We start from the raw sequence: 8467 nt of genomic DNA, 5'->3' as shown, positions 1-8467 counted from the left end.
AACTCTGATTTCCTTTGCTTGGTTTTAATCACTCCTCAATTGTTTATTTGACTAAACTTAACAGATAATTGTCAGAAAATGGAAGGGGTGCTATGAACCAATTAATTAATTTTGATCATGAAGGGAAGTGGGCAGCACAGCGGTACGATTGTCAGGACGGTTTAATTTTTGTTTTTTCCTGTAGGCTGAAGATTGCCATCCTCGGTTGGCTTTAATTTATAAGTAAGAAAAGCACAAATACAAGTCTGGAGGTGGTTTTAAATGTTTATTCTGTAGTAAAATTGGCCTAATTTCTTCATCTGTTGGTAGCATATAGAAGATAAACCACCAACAACAGGAATAATAAACTTTAACAGGTGTCAGAAATCAGAGATAATTAATTTTAAGGATATCTGTGAAGATTGTCAGTCATCCAGGTTATGGTCAAGCTTGAAAAAGGTCAGTCTAGGCAAACTTCACCTCCAGTTGTCTAGACTGAACTTTTTCAAGCTAATTTAAAGGTTGTTTATAGTTTTCTGCACTTTCTAAAAATGCTGAAGGACCCTATATATTGCTAGCTTGCTACTTTTTACACACAATAACCCTGGCATAAAATGATTGAAAGGTTAAAGATATTAATTTTTGTAAAGATGCAGAGACTGAACCAGTCTGCCCCGTAAATTGTACCTTGAATCTTTGGCCTTGATTGCAAGTTTATGATGAGCAGTAAAATGTGCAATATTATGAACTGGAAGGCTGCAGCATGCACCTGGTACCAACTGACCCCCCTGCACTCCTAGCTTACAAAAACAAGATTTTTGAAACATTAAAAGTATGAATCTACATTAGGCCTTTTTCTGACCTGAAAAAGATCATTTGGATTAACTCGCCTCCAAAACAAAACCAAGACCAAATATAGATGATGATACAGAGGCAAAACCCATTATTCTTAAAACAGAAAATGTATTGTTTTCTTCATTGGAACACAATATACAGGTGCTGGTCATAAAATTAGAATATCATGAAAAAGTTGATTGATTTCACTAATTCCATTTAAAAAGTGAAACTTGTATATTATATTCATACATTACATACAAACTCATATATTTCAGATGTTTATTTTGTTTAATTTTGATGATTACAAATGACAACAAATGAAAATCTCAAATTCATCATATCAGAAAATTAGAATATTACTGAAGACCAATAAAAACAAAGGATTTATAGAAATGTTGGCCAACTGAAAAGTATGAACATGAAAAGTATGAGCATGTACAGCACTCAGTATTTAGTTGGGCCTCCTTTGGCCTGTATTACTGCAGCAATGCGGCGTGGCATGGAGTCGATCAGTCTGTGGCACTGCTCAGGTGTTATGATAGCCCAGGTTGCTCTAATAGTGGCTTTTAGCTCTTCTGAATTGTTGGGTCTGGTGTATTGCATCTTCTTCTTCACAATACCCCATAGATTTTCTATGGGGTTAAGGTCAGGAGAGTTTGCTGGCCAATTAAGAACAGGGATACCATGGTCCTTCAACCAGGTACTGGTAGCTTTGGCACTGTGTGCAGGTGCCAAGTCCTGTTGGAAAATGAAATCTGCATCTCCAAAAAGTTGGTCAGCTGCAGGAAGCATGAAGTGCTCTAAAACTTCCTGGTATGTGGCTGCGTTGACCCTGGACCTCAGAAAACACAATGGACCAACACCAGCAGATGACATGGCACCCCAAACCATCACTGACTGTGGAAACTTTACACTGGACTTCAAGCAACGTGGATGAAGTGCCTCTCTTCTTTTCCTCCAGACTCTGGGACCTTGATTTCCAAAGGAAATGCAAAATTTACTTTCATCAGAGAACATGACTTTGGACCACTCACCAGCAGTCCAGTCCTGTTTCTCTTTAGACGCTTCTGACGCTGTCTGTGGTTCAAGAGTGGCTTGACACAAGGAATGCGACAGCAGAAACCCATGTCTTTCATACGTCTGTGTGTGGTGGTTCTTGAAGCACTCACTCCAGCTGCAGTCCACTCTTTGTGAATCTCCCCCACATTTTTGAAGGGGTTTTGTTTCACAATCCTCTCCAGGGTGCGGTTATCTCTCTTGCTTGTACACTTTTTTCGACCACATCTTTTCCTTCCCTTCGCCTCTCTATTAATGTGCTTGGACACTGAGCTCTGTGAACAGCCAGCCTCTTTAGCGATGACCTTTTGTGTCTTGCCCTCCTTGTGCAAGGTGTCGATGGTCGTCTTTTGGACAACTGTCAAGTCAGCAGTCTTCCCCATGATTGTGTAGCCTATAGAACTAGACTGAAAGACCATTTAAAGGCTTTTGCAGGTGGTTTGAGTTAATTAGCTGATTAGAGTGTGGCACCAGGGGCCATCAATTTTGAACCTTTTCACAATATTCTAATTTTCTGATATGATGAATTTGAGATTTTCATTTGTTGTCATTTGTAATCATCAAAATTAAACAAAATAAACATCTGAAATATATGAGTTTGTATGTAATGTATGAATATAATATACAAGTTTCACTTTTTAAATGGAATTACTGAAATCAATCTACTTTTTCATGATATTCTAATTTTATGACCAGCACCTGTATGGGCAGACTGTGTTTCTTGTTTCTTAATGTAGAATAAACCAAGAATTGAATTTAATGGTTAGCTTGAAGTGACGTTTTAATGCAAAAGATGTCTTTAACAACTGGTTTACAGCCTCCTACAGTGCCTGCCTCAGGAGATTTTCAAATTTGAAAAAGCTAACTTTGATAAATGCTGTATTTCCGTTAAATAACAAACTGCACTTGAATACTTTTGTTTTTGCTATAACTCAAAAACAAGGCAGCTGCGGATTGATTGAAAAGCTCTTAATGGGCTTCCAACTACCATAGACATAATGTTCTTCATCTCTGTTTTTAAAGGCAGGAAGGTCCAGCTGCAGATCACTTGACTTGAGATGAAAATAAATAATATTTCCTTCACAGTTTTGCTAAATATCATTTAGATAGAACTGAAAACACTTCAAGACGTAAAAATGTTGCAGGTTTTTTTTTTTTCCAAAAACAGAGGTTTTTCCTTATAGTGAATTTATTTTCCTAATTACTAATTAATATGCAGAAATTGATTGTTAATGTAAATTAAGCTATTGATGGCCTTGCTGATCAGAACAGTGAAACCCTGGATCACAAAGTTACAACCAGAATGAGCGAAATTGCCGTTTTTGAGTTAAATTGACAAAAATGGTAAATTGTCACTGAGGTAAATCATAGAGAGCGGTCATCAAGGAGGACTTTCCAATGCCTGAGAAGGGTGCCAGTTTGTTAGGTTTTTTTGTTTCCTCCTGTCTGACAAAATTAAAAGAAAGTCACTTCCTCCAAATTATGAATAAATCTACATTTAACTGTACGTCCCTCTTTTGCACTGACATTTTCAGCATAATTAAATTCTAAAGACAAAAAAAGAGGAAAAGCTGCAAAGGATGAATGCCGTTTAACAAAAAAACATAAAATGTAAAAATGAGCAAAAGGCCCAGCCATAGGAAAGCAAAACACATAACGCCGGCTTATTTAAGTGATTTGCACGCTACTACGAAACAACCAGACCCCTGATCAGTTTCTGGCTCATTTGGCTTCCCTGTAAACCATCCAGGAATCAGCAGCTGATGAGGAGGAGGAGGAAGAAGGAAAAGCAGACCCATGAGTATCATGTAACCATTTAGATTGTATGTCTTAGAGTTGAAAGGAGGCAGCTAAACAGATACATTTCTCCATCTGTTTCTTCCTTCATTTCCGACTTGATCCATCTTTTTGATTTGCATTCAGTGCTTCTGCATCCTTCTGTCATCTGTTCTCCCGCTGTGGAGGAAAACTCCCTTGCTTCCACTTGCTGATTAATGACAATGAGCTTAGCATGCAGGCAGACTCATATTTGTTTAAAACCACATTTTTACATCCGTCAGGTTTGTGCAAAATCACCTAAGCTCAGAGTGGCAGATATAAAAAGGATACTAGTTTCTGCAAACTGGAGATGACGTTGGCTTTAATTAATGTAACACACATGAGAGATTAGCATTAGGACACCAGATACAGCAGCAGATCAAGCAGGCTGACGCAAAAACTCCATGATAAGTGGAAGTTTTCCTCTCGTCCTCATCGGTCAATCACATGCACACATCAGCTTTATTCTGGTGAGTGAAGTCAGAAAAGGGGAAGCCATGAGCTAATCATAAAGAAGCTTCCAGCAGACAGAGGGGGAAAAATAGCATTAGAAATGCATCGAGCTCCGTCATCTTTCAGTTTTAGAGGAGGATGTTAACCTTCTAGAGTAAAATAACATTTGCTGTTATTTTGCAGCATTTGCTGTTTACAAGTTTGCAGTGCTCCTTGGAACTTTTGACGTTTGTTAACAAAACCCTAAAGCCTTTGCAATGCAGAATGAGCTCAACTCTAAATGTATTGACTTTATTGCTTCAATCAGTGATTCCCAACCTGGGGCACTCGTATCCCTAGTGGTCTGTAAGTGCATTGCAAGGGGTACATGAAAATAGCTTATTTCTTAGGTAAAATAAATGAAATAGGGCTGGGATTTTTTGTTTTTGTTTGTTTTTTTGTGAGGATCCAATTAAAAAAAATTAAACAAGTTTTTATCAGACTGCAGCTGCAGCTGTGGCACATCTAAACCAAGCAGAGGAACAGACTGGATGTAGAGAACATCCTGGTATCAGCAGTTTTTCACACTGAGCTATCGGAGATAATCAAAGCATCCAAGGTGTCTTGATGAAAACAAAGTAAAACTAATTAAGTCGGTCTGACTATTATTTTTGTTCTGCATTTTGTGTTCTGTTAAGTTTAAATGTGATTATAAGCGAGTTACTCAGAGGAGCTCCAGTTTCATCAATACAGGCTTAAAATATTGTTTTTTATTTGGTATTTATCTCAAGTCCTAACTAACTTCCAGGCAACACATTTATGCTCTTTTTTATATGAGATGGAAAGAATAAAATGCCTCAGAATTAAAGGCGCAAAAAATAGTTTTTATTTTATCATCAGTTATTTTATCTTGAACTTTTGGACAATCATTAATACTTTTGACAGAGGGGTACTCATGATAAAAAAAAATGCCCAAAGAGGTACACAAGTAAAAAAAGGTTGGGAAACACCGGTTTATATTACCTATGAAGGCAGGTGGTTGCAATGGATGTTATTTAGGGGGATCAGAGGAGAGGGGTTGAAGGCAGCTGTTGTTTTATAAATTCATATTTTTTTTTTTTTATCATTTTGAAAACTATTTCCTTTACCCCCCAAAATCAACCTCAGTGTTTTGTTTTTCTGCTAAATAAAATCCCATAAGAAACACAAGTCTGTGGTTGTAATGTGAATAAATATTGAAGTGTGACAGTGGTAAAAAAAAAAAACAAAAAAAGACCTGTCCTCTCCACTTAAAAAAAAAAAAAATGCACATGCACAATCCTTTACCTGCTACCGACAGGGAACATCTATTAAACGCATGCATGAGCCCATTACTCCTCGTGCAGGCTGTTTAAAAGTTGCCGTTTGTATCACTCATACAAGCTTACTTTCCAAAAGATGATTTGGAATTTTTCCACTATGTCAGACTCACCACTGATAACGGAAAATGGAGACAGGCACATAGGACGGCTTACCCAAACATATCACCAGAATGATTGACAATTACGAGGACAACTTATTTTGACGATCCACCTGGAAAAAGAACATTCTCCACTATACCTTTAAACATTATGAACATAAATATATTTGGGAACATTGATGGAATATGAGGTTTATAAATGTTTCAAATAATAGAAAATTGGTAAAGTAAGTTTTAAAAACAAATTGGTAAAATCAAGTGATCTGGAGAAAGTTGGTGCTGGACCAAGAAGAACACAGACAACAAAATGAAAAAGATGGATCCGCACACTTCTTGTTACTCCTAAATGCATCATGAGCTACAAAGTAGATTGGAGAACCATATTTCTTCCTTTTTTTTTTTTTTAATGTACAGTTAATTCATGCTCTTAAGCATCAACATGGCCCAGATCACAGAAGAACAGCCACAGATGGTCAGGGAGCTAAATACAGGTCCAATCATTTAAACAAAGATGTGAATCACCAGGTTACTGGTGTAAACACCATGATGAAAACCAGGTTAAATCCAATAGCCAGGAAAATACTCCATAACAAGAGGAAATGTTCTATCCCAGCCCACACATGCAACCCCAATCAGCCTAGCATTGATTACCAATTAAAAGCTGAAATAATGTTACAAAATCAACACGTTAGGGTTATATTAAGATTAAAAACCAAGCTGGTACAGTCTGAACGGCATGCAGCATCTAAGTCATTTATGGCCTGCAATAATATTCAATCATTCCAGATAAAACCCAAGATAAATATTTATCCCGCAGCCTTTGGGTTGGTAGTACGATCCCTCTAAGTGGGATACTTTGTCTGTCTGGAGACCAATCCATCACACTGGCAAGTATGCACAAGCACGCCGTACACTAGCACATACACACACACAGAGCCCGGTCCATCAAGCTGTCCCCGTTAAATCTCAGAAATGTTATTTTTTGTTGACTTTCTCATGCCAGCCTTAAAGAGAAAATCTGGAAACTGAAACTTGTGGTGGAAAATAATTTGCTTCAAACACATGGAAGAAATATTAGGAGGGGAAGAAAAAAAAAACATTGAAAAGGTCTTTGACTGAATTTGGTAGAACTTTATCGTTCAGTTGTTGCTTAAGATGTCCTGAAAAATACTGAACATTTTTAAACAAATAAAACGCCAAAGAGGAAAACATCTGGAAACCAGCAGAAGAAACCGGCGCCTTGTTTTTCACCAAACTTACTGCACACTGACCCATTTTACAGGAGCACTTAACTGAATTTACGGACTCAGAAGCTGTGAGAACCGGCGCTGACGTTTTACTGGTTTAACTGTGTTCTCCCAGAACTGCTGAGGCCCCAGTGTCTCCCCCTGGACTGAACGTACAAGCAAAACAAAATCTGGTGACGCAGCATGGAAGCTGACAGACACGACGAACTCAACCACGTCAGGTTGAAGAAGCAGTTGGCTGAAGTGTGTTTGAAGTGTGAGTCACGTCCAGTAAAAACACAGCTATCATCCTGGGCCTCATACCACTTCTCAGAAGTGGACAAACAGTTGATTGTGCAATAAGCCTGCCCCCAGCCTCAACGAAAACAGAGACTACTCCATTATAGTCGGGTCAAACCATCACTGTGCTTTAGAACCAAATTTTTCAACAATGGCTGGACTGATAATGTTAAATCAGCTGACCTCTCTTCATGTGCTGCAGCATAATCAGCCCAAATCTACAACATTCAACATAAATTTGCAGTTTGCAATAAATATGTGAAAAATTATCTGGTCTAAATGTGATGTTTAACTAAAAACACCCTTCACCCTAAACAGTCTTCATGAAACATGGTGCTGGCACCATGATGCTGAGGGAAAGGTTTTATTTTTTAAGGATCGGGCATCAGACGTAATGGGAACTACCGTACTAGAAGGAAAACATGTTTAACTCTTTAAAGCCCGATCCAAGAATAAAACAAAACAGAAAATTATGTTTTTTTGGTTTGAAGTCCTTATTTGGCCTTTTAACAAAATATGTCAAAAGAAAAAAACAGAAATACATTTTTGATATTAATAATTTATTACTATGCGATAAGTCAAGATTATCTTGTGTGTAGTCTTCTGCCCTCTGTTATCAGGTATATCTGGTTGTGTACAATAGGATTTTAAGCAAAGTTTTTACCATGAAATTATGCAAAAGGTGTCAGACGCAAAACATTTCAGAAACCTTATGTATCAAATATGATACATTTGGCATTACAGGGTTAAGGCTGCAGAAGATACAAGACCAGGGTTAAGGTTTACCCAAGTAAACGATCGTAAACATACAGCCAGAAGGAAAATGGTTTGAAATAACAAGACCCTCAATATCAAAGTATTTATAGATGTACACCTGCTTCAACAAACAGAATGTAGCTTAGTTTGATTTTATTCATAAGGAGGTAATTAATCCACCTTATTCAGCTTGATTTGACCCGGGATAAATCCAAAATGTTTCTGAGGACTGGTTTGGGTCCCTGGTTTAGATTATAGCATAATCAGATTGCTGATGAAGATTCTCAGTCATTAAAGTCATAGTCAATCCCAAAAAGTTTAAAAAACAATCCACTGGACTTGGTTTCCAAAGGTTCAAACCTTTGGAAACCAAGTCCAGTGGATTGTTTTTTAAACTTTTGCAGAACATAAAGATTATGCTCCGATCCAGGCAACATTCAGACTTTAATTTAGGTTTGATTAAGATGCTTTTTATTTTTCCAGGGACAAGTAACCTGGAAGAAAAAGATAAATAAAACATCTTTCTCATGAGCAAAAGATCAGTACAATTCCTTCATGCCTGAACAGCTCCTTTCTGCACTTCTAGTCTGACCAAAAGTTTTAT

This window comes from Cyprinodon tularosa, unplaced genomic scaffold, assembly GCF_016077235.1.
Source record: "Cyprinodon tularosa strain WSP-4 unplaced genomic scaffold, ASM1607723v1 ctg42, whole genome shotgun sequence".
NCBI lineage: Eukaryota > Metazoa > Chordata > Actinopteri > Cyprinodontiformes > Cyprinodontidae > Cyprinodon > Cyprinodon tularosa.
Note: the sequence above shows the minus strand (reverse complement) of the source record.